Here is a 13,171-nt window from a genome sequence, read left to right as displayed (position 1 = left end):
GGAGAACATTTTGATCAAGAATAAATCATGTTGATTGCATGTACCCCTGCAATGATGTGATGAGAAGGGCACTTCAGCTCTGTGGTATTCTTTCCCAAAACCTATAACTCCAATCTAATCAGGAGAAAAACAGACAAATCCAAACCAAGGGAAATTCTACAAAATATCTACCCCTTAAATCTGTTGTGGCCATGAAAACCAAGGAAAGGCACCTGGGTGGCTCAGTTGGTTGAGCATCCAACCGGCTCAAGTCATGATCTTGTGGTTTGTGGGTTTGAGCCCCGCATCTGGTAGTACGGAGCCTGCCTGGGATTCTCTCTCTCTCCCTCCCAACTTGCTCTCTCTCAAAATAAACAAATCAGCTCTAAAAAACATTAAAAAACAAGGAAAGACACAGAAGATGCCATAGATCAAAGGAGACTAAGGAGGCACGGTGACAGTATATGTTATCCTAGGTTAGACCCTGGGATAGAGAAAGAACATCAGCAGGGAAACTGTTGAAATCTAAATAAAGTCTTGAGTTAGTTAATAATATGGTACTATTTTAATTTCTTAGTTTGACAAATGCATGATGATTATGCAAGATGCTAACCTTAGAGGAAGTTGGGTGAAGTGTATATGGAAATGTTCCATATTATCTTTGCAACTTTTCTGTAAATCTAAAATTATTCCAAAATCATAAGTTTTTTTTAACTACCTTTGCAGTTGTTTCTGAATAGTGTGCTTCTTTATGCTTCTAAAACTTCGTTCTCTAAATTTTCTAGAGTGAATATGCATTGTTTTTTAAATCAGATAAGCAGTTCATTATGTAATCAGAAGTTAATTGGGAATCTCTTCTCTCCCACATTTCAAAGTGCTATATGAGTGCCGGCAGGAGTCTATGGGATAACTTTAAAGGCGAGTCAGTTCAGGCATCTTGAGAACCCGATGGCTGCTTGCAGATGACCTAAGCTGGGCTGACGAGAGCCTTTCCCTGGTAGCTGACAACCAGAGACACCTAAGAGACAAAGCGTCAGGTGCTCTCCAGTGATGGAAAGTGGGATTCCAGCACTGTGTTCCCTTCTAGGTGGAAGAGGCAGACTAAGGAGAGGACGATGAGGCTGGAATGCAGAAAGGAGAGATAACACATGAGGAGGGTAAATCCTGGTGACGTTCCACTTATCCTTGGCCTCAGTTACGTAAGTCGTCCCCCAAATCCCCTTTGGGTTCAAATTTGTTGGGAGGCGGTCTTCCTTCCCTTGCAATCCAAGAAGGAAACTCCCCTACCCGATTCAAGTCCCTGGGAAGCCCCCGGAAGCACATTTGCCTGGCCTTTAACTGGACCACTCTCAAAGCAGATCAGGCTAGGTTATCAATAGCAATTTCAACTAAAATAAGTTAAATTGGACTGAACTGAACTTAAAAATTACCTGTGAGTTCAGCACAGGAGGTATTAAATGAACATCTTTTGCTATCCTTACCCAACAACATAGACTAGACTTCTCTTTGCGTTGCCATCAGGGCAAGAGACATAAAATGTCTCAGTTACTACCTGACCCTCAGTGCCTTCCACAGGTCTTGGTATACAGTTGCAATACGATACATTTTCTCTCCTCTATCCATAGCTTTTCAGAAATATATTGTACCCAATCGTATAGGAGATAAAAAAAAATCATGTCTTCCTGGGGCTTAATAAACCATGACTGAAGTTAACGTACTTTACTATTACTCTCTATCAGTTGAATACATAAAGGAAATGTAGTATGCTTCCTGAAACTCTTCTTCATCTGAAGAATATTAAAGTTTCAAATGACTCGGGTCATGGAATCTGAATGACACAATGACCACTCAAGATTTCTGAGTGCCATAGATGCGTGCCATTAGGCAAAATCAGAAAATAGGCTGGACTCCTTAGATTCACGGAGAAATCCAGTGGGAGAGAGAAACAATGAAACAAAAAACAAGGAGAATAAGTGAACAGATGTCACAAAGAGTGGATCTAAGACAGATGAGGCAAACATCGTTCGTAGATCTCAAGGGAAAGGTTTAGGGAAGATCCTTTCTGAAAAGGAGAGAGCCCATGTTTGTGTACCCCATCCACTACATTATACTCCAGGCTCCACATGACTTCTACCATCATCAGTAACATCTATGGATCACTTAATATGTGCCAAGCACAGTTTTCTCACACAAACCTCTTAACAAGGCTACACATCAGAATTATTACTACCTCCATGTTTTGCGGATGAAGAAATTGAGGTAATGAAGGATTAAATAATTTGCCAATGGTCAAACAGATGGTCAGGGGTGAGCCCAGGGTTTGAACCCAGGAACTACAATATACTTAACCTCAACCATAAAACTTAAATCACAGAACTTTAAAAACTCTGCAGCCATTGACTATTCACCCATGAACATCCCCATAAAACACTAAGTTTCTAGAGGGCAGGAAACATGTTTGATTGTTTTTCCAACACATAGGATCTCATGCAGAGTTTGTACTCAGTGAATGGGTGAGAGATAAGAGATGTTCAGTTGTCTTAATTTTCTTGATTTTTCATTTATAAGAAAGGTATACAATGTTTAGGAGTTCAGAACTCAAAGTTTTAAAATAGTGACTTGTTCATCTCTGTATCTTCAGATCCTACCACTATACCTAAAGCTATTTGATATGTTCTCAAAAGAAAGGTTCTGGATAAAAAGTCTTCATTATGAGTGTCCAATATCATACCAGCCCTTCAGTTAATACCTAAAACCAGAATGAAAAACACAGATGGAGATGTGCCTGCACAATTGAGCCACGTGTGACTAACTCAACTCACACCCAAAGTCAATCCCTCAGATTTCTTTCTGTATAAGAAAAAAAGTTGGTGTGTTACTAATAATCATATTTGTCTACCTGCCCCTCAAGCTACAATAAGATTAGACTTTTGTATTATTATTTTTAATTTACTATATGTTGCTTACCTACTTAGGAATATAACAAGATTTGAGATACTAGAATAATCCATATATAAATAAAACCCATTTAAAAATGAAATAAAGTGGGGGGGGGGCACCTCGATGGCCCAGTTGGTTAAGGGTCCAACTGTTGATATCAGCTCAGGTCAAGATCTCACACTCCTGTGATCGAGCCCCACATCAGGCTCCATGCTCAGCATGGGATACTCTCTCTCTCTCCCTCTCTTTCTGTCTCTCTCTCTCTCTCTCTCTTTTATCTCAAAATAAGTAAATAAACATTTTTAAACAATAATATAAGAGCAAAATAAAACTAAAATCAGAGGGGACTGGAGATTATATTTAAACGAACAACAACAAAAGGCTCACAATACTGTGGGTCTTTCTGTCTGAACCTAAAAATAAACTTGATATGGTATTATCTCCTTCTTTAGATCTTTGGTGCCTGCGTGTCTCTTGTGGTTCTTACAACCTTCCATTGCTAAGGTGTAACAGGTGAACTTCTTTGAACTCTTGTGTAAGATCGGAAGGCCAGCATGGGTCAGGCTGGGTCTGGTTTGCCTCTGCATCCCCCAACATGTAGTACTTGACTTTGTCTAGGGACCCAGGAATTTGAGAGCTGTTAAGCTCTTCTTGGATAGTTTCTACATCCCTGGAACATAGCATAGTGCCTGGAAGGCAGTAGGCGCTTAATAAACATCTTATTGGGTCAGCTGGTCGAACTGAACTGAATTGCCAAAATGCTGGTGTCTTACTTTGGACTCCACGCCACTCCATTCTTCAAACTACTTCAAGAAAGCTAAGTGCAGTGTGCTAAGCACTCCACCGCCTTGGTTGTGCATCTGAAGTCAGGCAGTGTTATCTCTAAAATGCTTGCTAGAGCCATTAAATTATCATTTTCTCCTTTTTCATGGAGAGACTGAAGCATAAGAGGTTGAGTGTTTTCTCCAAGGTCATGCAGACACTAAGTGACAGAACCAGGTTTGGAATGCTGCCCTCGGTGGACACAAAACTGCATGATGTCCATTTTGCCTCATATTTCATATGCACGGGCACATAAATACAGGTGTGGCCCTTACTAGTTCTCTTTTGCCTGAAAGAAATATAGGCTCGAAAGACATACACACATAGGGTCAAAAACACAATGTCCTGTGTTCCCACATTCGTTAAATTCACTGGGCACCATCATGGGCAGGGCACTGCTGGGAAATCAGCAGTGAACAAGACAGTAGGTAGTAGAGAAAGAGAGAGCAGGGGTCTGCAAACCTTCTCTGTGAAGGGCCAGAAAGGAAACATTTTAGGCTTTGCAGGCCAAACTGTCTCTGTCACAACTCTTCAGCTCTGCACTTACAGAGCCAAAGCAGCCACTGGAAAAATGTAAACAAATGGGCATGGCTGTGTTCCAATAAAACTTTATTTACAAAAATAGGCAGGTTTGATTTGACCCATGGTAGTCTGTCAACCCCCGAGACAGACGATAAACATGGAAATAAGTGGAGATAGACGAAAAGCACAAAGGAGGTCTCTAAAGAAAATAAAGCAATATAAATAGAGAGAGGGGGAGGGAGAATGAGAGGTAACGTTACATTGGGTGGAGGGAGGAGATGACATTTGCCGACGAACCAGCCATGTTAGGATCCCAAGAAAGAGCCTCTCAAGTAGTGGGAACACCTAGAACAAAGAGCCTTAGTGCATCCGGGAAACAGAAAGAAGGCCAGCATGTCTGGAGCAAGAATGGTAGGAGATAAAGTCAAAGAGCAGACAGGCCCCGATTGTGTGACAGCTTCTAAGTGCAACAGAAAGCATTTGGAGGGTTTTAGCAGCCTAAATTTGGTGTGCTTTAATTTACAAGTTTGAAAACATCGACTCCAGCCGTTGCACTAGAGAAGGCACAGCGAAAGGAGGGAAAGCGGGGAAGTGGCTTCCCCGAGGGGGTAGGAGAACAGAGATCTCCGAGGAGGCAGAGAAGTTGCTGGAGGATTGCAGATATGCGTGTAAGGGTAAAGACAATGGAAGATTCCAGCATGTGTTCGCTCGGTTTGACGTGTGGACCCAGAACGATTGCTGGGCCCTGAGCAGAATCTGTGTGGGTCACAAGGGAGAGGCACAAACAGAAAGCACCATGGGACTGGGTGCTCTGAAGACTGATCCTAACTGACCTGCAAGGTAGCTGAACTCGGGGCCATCAGCGGAGAGGTCGCCGCAGAGCCGGCCAGGTAATGCCTTGTGTATCACACAGCATTTTGAAACGTGCAAAACAGACAAGGAGCAACTTTTCAAAGACTGTTCTAATGTCTTATCACTGCAGCACGAAACTGTGAGGAAGCAAAAATACACGGCACAGCTCAACTGGGGCCCATTTGACCTAGTGACAAAAAAACTCAAAGAATCCAGTGTATTCTCCACCAGAAAGCCCTCTTTGGGCTCTAAAGGACCAGGTATTTAGAAGATATTACAAGTGTTTGGGAGGAGTGCGAATACAAGACATTTCCTGGGGGCAGGGGTGGAGGGGGGGGGTACGTTTCCTGGCCGGGAAGGGCACCTGCTGAGACTCAGGACTGGAGAGGCAGCCTGAGGCTGTCTGAGGAAATCATCGCTGCTCTAACGCTCCAAACGGCTGAAGACCAGGCTAATTCCACTGCAAGAAGCTTGAAGTCTTTCATTTGGAGAGCGGCACACTTTCTGTTCTCCCATTATCAGAATTGCTGTCAGGCCCACAGTGAGAGTTATGTAATAGGAAGCAATACTTTCCGGCCATTTCTCCATCCCCCTGTTATATAATAATCATGCCAAGATGAAGTGGCCAACGACTAAGCCACAGAGACGCAACCCTGTCAAGTAAATTTATAGTCTACACTTCCTTTTCTTTTTTTTAGCAAGTACTCTCTACCCCCTCCACCACCCCCCTCCCTCCTGGCTTGCCAACGTGCCAGTTTCCAAGTTGATTTTTTTTTTTCATCAGGTGGACCTGTTCCATTCATGAAAAAAAAGGGGGAAAGGTTACCCTCGCTCATTCACTCGTTTACTCATTCAGCCAATCAGTTGACTAATAATTATTTAATAGCCTACCACTTAAGAGATTCTGCAACAGGTGGAAAGCACAGAACCTTCAAATCATGGATTTGTGCCTACCAGCTAGGTGACCGGGCACACAGGATTTTTGCTCTCGGAGCCTTATCTGTAAAATGGGCTAGGAAGGCCAACTTTGTGGGGTTCTGGGGAGAAGGAAAAGTAATGGAGGCAAAGCACCCCTTCATAACTATCTTTCATCTTCTCAGCTTATCATGTATTTGGCACCAAAATAAAAGGACAACATTTCAGCCCTCGGAAAGTTCAAATCCCATTGCGGGAGACAGGCAGGTAAAAAAGGAAATTAACAATCATCATTTGATGTAAAATGTACATTGTTAAAAGGAAGAATATGGTGCCGTGGGGACAATGAGAAGCACCTGACTCAAGCTCGTCTCTTTCATACAAGCGATAGCATTTCATGTCATATGTACAATTGTAGGTTCTAAAAAAATAAGCAATGTTACAGCCAATTAAAAAGGGGCTGGGACCTCAGCTTTGTGGGAATTTAATACAGGATATACAAACTGTAATCCTAGGAATTCAAAGCCCCTTTAAAATTCACAATTAATCAGTTTGATTCACCATATCAACAGAATAAAGGACAAAAAGACATATGACCAAATCAACTGGTGCAGAAAAAAGACATTTGACAAAAGTTGAAACCTACCCGTGATAAAAAATCTCAACAAACCAAGAACAGAAGGAAATTCCTCAAACAGACAGGGAGCATCTTTGAAAAACCTATTCTAGGGCGCCTGGATAGCTCAGTCAGTTAAGTGTCTGGCTCTTGATTTCAACTCAGGTCATGGCATGGAGTCTGCTTGGGATTCTCTCTCTCCCTCCCTCCCTCCCTCCCTCTCTCTCTATCTCTCTGCCCCTCTCCTGCTCACATACACCCTCTATCTCAAAACAAATAAACATGAAAAAAAGAAAAATAAAAACCTACTCTAACATCATACATAAAAATGAAAGACTGTTTACCTCCACATTTAGGAATAATGCAAAGAATTTTGCTCTCACTATTTTGAATCAACATTTTACTAAAGGTCACAGGCATTGTGATAAGTTAAGGAAAGAAACAGAAGGCCAACGTGTTAAGAAGGGCGAAGTAAAATTGTCTTTCTTTGCAGATGGCTTGGTCGTATGTGAAGAGAATCTTAAGGAATCTTCCAGATTTTTATTTTTATAAAAATAAAAAGCTATTGGAACTAATGAGGGAGTTGAAAAAGGTTGCAAGGGAGGAGGTCAGCATTTTAAAAAAATAATAATAAATTGTATTTCCATACACTAGCATCAAACAACTCCAGGTGAAGTTTTCTAAATACTGTGTGCAACAGTATCATAAACATGAACTACACAGGAAATAACTTTAAACTATACACGAGACCTGTACACTGAAAACTGTAATTTGAAGAAGACTCTAATAAATAGAAGGATGTGCTAATATTCACAGATTGAAAGGTTCAATATCGTGAAATGACCATCCTCCCAAATTTGTCAATAGATGCACACAACATCAGTCATAATCCTAGCAGATGGTTTTGTAAAACCTGACAAACTGATTCTAAAACTTATATGAAGATTCTCTGGGCACCTGGGTGGCTCAGTCAGTTCAGTGTCAGACTTCCACTTAGGTCATGATCTCAACGTTTTGTGAGTTCGAGCCCCGCGTCGGGCTCTGTGCTGACAGCTCAGACAGAGACTGGAGTCTGTTTCAGATTCTGTGTCTCCCTCTCTCTCTGCCCCTCCACTTCCTGTGCTCGTGTGCACGCTCTCTCTCTCTCTCTCAAAAATAAATAAACTTTGAGACTCTTAAAAACTGAGAACTGAGGGTTGATGGGGGGTGGGAGGGAGGGGAGGGTGGGTGATGGGTATTGAGGAGGGCACCTGTTGGGATGTGCACTGGGTGTTGTATGGAAACCAATTTGACAATACATTTCATATTAAAAATAAATAGATAAATAAATAATAAAACTAATATGAAAATTCTAAGCACCTGGAAGGAATAGTCAACACAATCTTGAGAAAGAACACAGTTGGAGTTCGAGAAATTTAAAGTTACAGTAATCACCAGTGTGGTGCTGGCATAAGGACAGACACAGAAGTCAAAGAAAAAGAATAGGGAGTCAAAAAATGAATCCTTAAACTGGCATATAGTGTTTGATCAAGAAGCCACAGCATTTCAATGGTAAAAGAATATTCTTTTTAACAAATGGTGCTAGAACAATTGAATATTCACATAGGAAAAATTACCCTTGACATTTCCCACACACCATTCACAAAAATTAATTTTAAATGGATTATAGACCTAAATGTAACCAATGAAATTATAAAACTTCTGGAAGAACACATAAGAGAAAATTTTTGCAGCACCAGGTTAGGCAAAACTATTTTAGGAAAAAAAATTTATGAAGCATAAAGACAAAAAATTGACCAATTAGATTCCATCAAAATTTAAAACTGCTTTTCAAAGATACCACTGAAAAGATGAAAAGGCAAGCCTGGAAACATACTTACAACACACATATCTGACGATGGATTTGTATTCAGAAATATATAAAGAACTTTGCGGGGCACCTGAGTAGCTCAGTCAGTTGAGCATTCAACTTGGTTTCAGCGCAGGTCATGATCCCAGGGAGATGGGATGGAGCCCCACGTTGGATGCGGCACTAAGTGTGGACCCTGCTTAGGATTCTCTTTCCCTCTCTCTCTCTCTCTTTCTACCCCTCTCCCCCACTCTCTCTCACTCTAAAATTAAAAAAAAAATTTTTTTAAGAACTTTGCAACTCAATAATAAGCAAAATTGCCAAATTGAAAAAATAAAGGAGGGAGGAGGCAAAACATTTGAGCAGACACATTTCACAAAAGAAAATATACAAATGACAATACATGGAAAGAATTCTCAGAAGCATTAGTTATCACGGAAATGTAGATTTAGATTTAGATTTAGTTATCATGGAAATGTAATTTTAGAATGTCTAAAATTAACAAGAAGCCCCTGGGTGGCTCAGTCAAGTAAGCGTCTGACTCTTGATTTCAGGTCAGGTCACGATTTCATGGTTTGTGAGTTTGAGCCCTGCATCGGCTCTGTGCTGACAGCGTGAAGGCTGCTTGGGATTCTCTCTCCTTCTCTCTGTCTCTCCTTCTGCCCCTCTCCCCTGCTTGCATGCTCTCTCTGTCTAAAATTAAACAAACAAATAAATAAGTGCTTCCCATGAATTTGAACTGAGGTATTACCGAAGGTCCTATAACATCTGCATAGACTAGAGTCCTGTCACAAGACAGGAGAAGGCATAAGAGAAATGGAAGGCAGCTTCACGAGGAGGCTGTTTTCAAAGGTGTGGGCAGAGTGAGGAGAACCAGGAAAGAAGGGCAGAAGGCCCAGGGTCTAGCAACAGCGGGGAGTCACTGGCCACCGAGGCCTGAAGAGGGCAGGTTACCAAAATTCAATGAGAGTTAAACAATGGGAGAGGCCGCCCAACAGGGCTGCCGGCCGCAGTGATCGAAAAGAGCCCCTGCCAAGCCATGGCAAGATGTCCTGGCTTCTCTCCTTCTCCTGCCCCCTGTCCTCCTGCTAGCTTCTTCCCTTGACAAAACCCAGGCAGAAGCTAGACAGCAAGGGATGCCAGAAGATATAGCTCCTTGACCTCAATCTCCTGGGACAGAGCAGGTGGAGGACAGAAAGTGGGTGTGGACGGCAAACCGAGATTATCCAACATAGGATCCAAGCAGCATTTCAGAATTTGATGAGTCGAGTCTGTTTATCACACTGTTTTATGTCCAGCTCAGGACTTGGCTCTGCAAAAGGTATTTTTTATGGGGGGAGAAAAGAGTACTTTGCCTTCTAAGGCACTTTTCCATCCCTCGTTTATTTGATCCTCACCAAAGTCCCGTGAGAAAGGAAGGGCAGGGATTACAGTCCCCATAGTAGAGATCAAAAAAGGAAGGTTCAAGGGGAGAAATGGCTCGTCCCAGGCGACAGCACCAGCAAAGGATGGAGTTCCATGTGACGATGCCTGCGTGAGTGTCCAAATCCATCCATGTACTGATCAGACCACAAGTGAAGAAATGGGCCTCTCTCGACTCGCTCTGTCTGGGGACAAAGGAGCCATTCTGGAGAATGGACAGAATGGTCAAATGTCTAATACACTCAGGTCACACTCCATCCTGTGATGGTCACCATGAGTATTCTTAAACATGTATCTGCCTACTTGACTCCCCTGCTAACACCCTGCACCGAGTCCCTTGCCATCCAAGGCCGTCCGTGACTTGATCTCTGTTGTTATCTCCAAACTGTTGTCCTCCGTGCTCCCTGGAGATCTCTACAAAGCCCTAACTCAGGACTTTCTCACGCCCCATGGGCTCCCTACATACAGATGACTTCCACTTTGCCTCTTGACAGTAGCTGCCTTTTGAGACAGTAGCATCTCATTAACCTAATTTTATTAAGAAAGAGGAATTTCAAATAAATGGATTTTCCAAGTTTACCAAAAAAACCTTTTAAGTATGAATTAAATATCTCAGCTATTCAAAACGAAAGGTAGTCTCAACTCTCTTGGCTTTGTAAATGGAGGACATGAAACATAATTTTAGTCCTGTTTGGTCACCGTGCATTGCACCTTACAGCCACGTGGCCTGTACACACGGACCTGTCACTAGACCAGGAGCACACTGCAGTCCTGGCATGAAATGCCAGAAAATGGCCATTTACTGAGTTTTCTCTGTTTTTTTCCCGGTAGTTCTCTGCCAGGGTCTCTGGATTTTATGCAGCTTGCCTGAGCTGAACCCTGCACCCCCTTCCTCTTCACACTTTTGATTTTTTTGTATCTAATCTGCTGTGTCTTGGGAAACCAGATTGCCAAGATAGAACTGTTTCTTAAGTAAGAAAAAAATAAGTTCTGCACCAAAGCCAGAAAGCATTTTTGCTTTATTCTCTGGGCTTTTTGACATTAGCTTTGACATCTCTGAGTCTTTTTGTGCCCATCCTGGTCCTCAGGTGTTTGTCACATCGCCCATGTGGCCAGATAAGTGACCTCTGAATGAGGAAGGTCTTATCAATGCCCTAGTAAATTACTGGGTGTGCTCCCCTAGCTCTGGCTCATTAAACTGTTCAGACGAAGGTTCACATCTGCTCCCACACCTCAGGGGCGCTTTCCAGAAAGTTATTTTCTCCCTTTCTGCCTTCTTAGCAAAACTGAATTATTACAGGACAAGAAAATATGTTGGGGAAGGAGCAATCCTGTCATCCCGCAAGAAGGAGCCATTCTTAATCAGTGTCATCCTGGCCTCTGAGATTTGCACAGGTTCACGCTCGTTGACCAACCTAAAAAAGGCAGCCATTGGTCTACATTTCCCCTCAGGCCAGGGTGTTAAAATGATGAAAAATATAAAAGTGTCCTCCCTGGAAACAGCATGACTGAGCCTTCAGGAAAACTGCTAAGGGGAGGTGGTACTCGGTAATGCAGCAAGAAGCAAGAAAAACACAATTTCTTTAGCATTCTGGGTTCGCCGCTCCTCTTTCCGGCCTCAGCTCCACCTTACGCTCAGCCTTTCCTAAACCTCCCCTTCTCCCATCTGCAATGAACTTTCCTCCCACTTGCCCTTGCTGTTGTCCATAAACCCAGCGAAACAACTCTGACGGTTTACCAAATGTATGCATTTACCATTCTGACTCCCCAACTAGTCTCCGAGCCTCCTACGGGAAAGAGTTGGATCCTGTTCATCATTCCTTTCCCAAAACCAGCACACTGCTGACATACAGAAGGTGTTTAATTAATGTTTCAAAGCTGGGATGAACATGCTTTCATAAAACCTAAGCTGCCGCTCCCTTGTTTCATTATTTCTCTGTGGTACGAGTCCGTCCGGACGGGTTCATTCCCATACCTGCCTCGCATCAGAGTTTGGAACAACACTGAGCCTGTGGCTTTCAGGACTCAAGTAACTTGGGTTCAAAGATAGGGACACTATGCAACAGTTGTGCTTTACTCTTACTTTTTCATTTCTTCTTTTATAAAAGACTGAATGTGTTTGTTGAAATTGCTGGTGTGCTTTTTGCAAAGAAGGTTTTGGTGCCTTCAGGCAGCCACTCAGGGGTCTATAACTATCTTGGTGCTCGAGGGTGGCGCTGGGGTGTACCCCAGGCTGCGGGGACTGGGAAAGGGCAGCTCAGACAACCTGTCCTGGACCAGCAGGCTACACAGGTTTGGTCTTTGGGCGGGTGATGCTACTAATGGGATTTATTAAAGGATGCAATCAGATGTGTGTGCATGGACGTTCATCACAGAAGTACACACGTTTTAGCAAAAAATTGGAAACAGTTCAAAAGGCCAAGAAAAATCAAAGAATATGTGGTTCGTTTGTAGAGTAGGCATCTAGGCAGCCATTAAAATTTATGTTATCAAGGAATATTCACTATCATGAGAAAATGCTCATGACACAATATAATGTGGTCTATTACACATTGCAGAATATATAAATTATACATACATATATGTATATTTGAGAATACATATACATACATATTTGGGAAAATATAGTACATGCACACACACACAGTAGTCCTTAAATCCTAGATGGTAGCAATTTTAAAGACTCATCAGACAAATTAACATCAAATTTGGGTGTTGATAAACACTATATTAATAATAATGTAACATTGGTTGTAAAATGTGTCCCAGTTTAAGAAACATTAAAAATTAGGGGGGAAATCCACCTTTGTTCGAAAAGAGGAAATAAAGCCACATGATTTCAGATTTAGAAAGACAATGCACTGAAGTATATGTGAGACAATAATACAATGAAAAATTTCAAAATGTTAATGATGCTCATCTCTGGATCGCTTCTAATTTCTGAGGGAAGGCCACTGCCCACAAAGGGCATGAGCAAAGACATGGCTTTTTATAGGAACCACAGAGTGCGCTCACTATCCACAGTGAGTACTCACGTCAGGTGAGCAACTTCTGCAGGATTGGAAATATCTTGTTCCGGGGTGTCTGGGTGGCTCAGCCGGTGAAGCATCCCACTCCAGCTCAGGTCATGATCTCACAGTCCATGGGTTAGAAACCCGCGTTGGGCTCTGTGCTGACAGCTCAGAGCCTGGAGCCTGCTTCGGATTCTGTGTCTCCCTCTCTCTCTGCCCCTCCCCCACTCACGCTCCATCTCT

This window comes from Panthera uncia, chromosome F2 (assembly GCF_023721935.1).
Source record: "Panthera uncia isolate 11264 chromosome F2, Puncia_PCG_1.0, whole genome shotgun sequence".
In the NCBI taxonomy this organism is placed as follows: domain Eukaryota; kingdom Metazoa; phylum Chordata; class Mammalia; order Carnivora; family Felidae; genus Panthera; species Panthera uncia.
The sequence above is the reverse complement of the archived record's forward strand: the minus strand, read 5'-3'. Positions refer to the sequence as shown.